The sequence below is a fragment of the Eschrichtius robustus genome, chromosome 2 (genome assembly GCF_028021215.1).
Source record: "Eschrichtius robustus isolate mEscRob2 chromosome 2, mEscRob2.pri, whole genome shotgun sequence".
Taxonomy (NCBI): Eukaryota; Metazoa; Chordata; class Mammalia; order Artiodactyla; family Eschrichtiidae; genus Eschrichtius; species Eschrichtius robustus.
Genome location: NC_090825.1, coordinates 61,248,347 through 61,249,868, shown reverse-complemented (window position 1 = coordinate 61,249,868; position 1,522 = coordinate 61,248,347). Strand labels below are relative to the sequence as shown.

The window sequence follows — 1,522 nt, the reverse complement described above, 5'->3', positions numbered from 1 at the left end:
TTACTTCTCTTCCAGTTGCGTTCCAATTCCTGGTTCACAAGCTCGTGTGGTATTTGCAACGGTTGCGCATGATGCCTTAGGAACATTTTGCAGTATTAACTGATCATATTACTCTTAAATATATATGTCTATATAGATTTATATAGATATATTTGTCTAGACACGCATGTGGAAGTGTGATGCTCGTTCTTTACCCTGGCAACCAGATGAACATAAAATGCTGTAACTGCAGATAGTTTTGTCCTTATAAAATACAAAGATTTTAATTATAAAGATTTAATTAAAATTTCAAAGGGTTAAATTAAAATTTTCAGCATTATTTAAATAAATGGATTTAAATGATAGTTATCAATTACAATTTTCATTCTGCCTTTTAAGTTTAATGCATAATTGTGAATATTTTAGAAATTTTTGAAAAAATATGAATGTTTACATTTAATATATATTATGAAAATATATTAGAATTTCTATCTGCCTACAATGACATTCTGCTTTTTAGTCATTTAAGTCATTACTGTCAGTAGAACACAAGTAATGTTAAAATGTTGATTATAACAGCTCTTTAGAAATTTTGTTGAAATAACAGCAAGAAAAACATTTTGTGGGCTGAATTTTAATTTTTTATGAATTATATATATTTTTATTTCATTACTCATCCATAGCCCAACAGTGGAATAACAATAATAAAGCATAGTAATAATCAGGGTTAGTTGTTTTTGATATTTTATATTTTACCTGATTTTAATTCATATAAAAACCAAGGCTTTTTACATATTTTTCCGTTTTGTCATTTTGACAGACTTTTTTTTTTTTCCCCTCTGAGGCATTTTATTTGCACGTATGTATTACATCCCTAGAAAAAGAATCCAAGGATTTTCCCTCCTGTGTGTTTTCGTCTTGCTTCTTCATGGTCCATGATGCCGAGGTTGTCAGTACAATGTCAGTACAATGAAACCAAACTGACGGGACGGGAGCAGGTTATTCTGCCATTTTTCTAGATCTTTGAGTTGCACATCAAACCTGGGGCTGATCACTCCACACTTATTTAGCCTGCCTGTGAGGTTCACAACAATTTTCCCAGCCCTGTGATCATCGATGATTTCAAATTCGCCAATGTAACCATGCTTCATCATCACAGTGAGAAACCTGACGATGACTTTGGAGCACGGCCTAATAAGAACCTGGCGTTTGCCTCTCTTTTCGGCATTGTTGATACTCTTGAGAGCATCAGCCAGGACATTCATGCGCACCATTATGGCGGCACGGAAAGATGGCGGAAAGAAAGCATTTTGACAGACTTTTGTCAAGGTAGAAAGGATCGTATTTTAGTTAATAGTTTGTTCGCTTCACTTATAACTTTTAAAATATGTAAACCTGCAGTATACGAGTCTCCATTTGCATTCTTCCCTCAGGCCTCGCAAATGCAAATGATAATCATGGCCCCAATCAGAAGGTTTTAGGAACTGTATTTGAGATATTTTAATAATCCCTGAGGTGTGATGAAACTTTGAGGAGTCTGTCA

The 1,522-nt window shown here is 33.8% G+C and overlaps 1 pseudogene; it reads right to left on the bottom strand.

Annotated features, from left to right (window-relative positions):
* Nucleotides 1-821: 821 nt before the first annotated feature.
* On the bottom strand, nucleotides 822-1,279 carry LOC137756977 (small ribosomal subunit protein uS8-like; annotated as a pseudogene).
* Nucleotides 1,280-1,522: the final 243 nt, after the last annotated feature.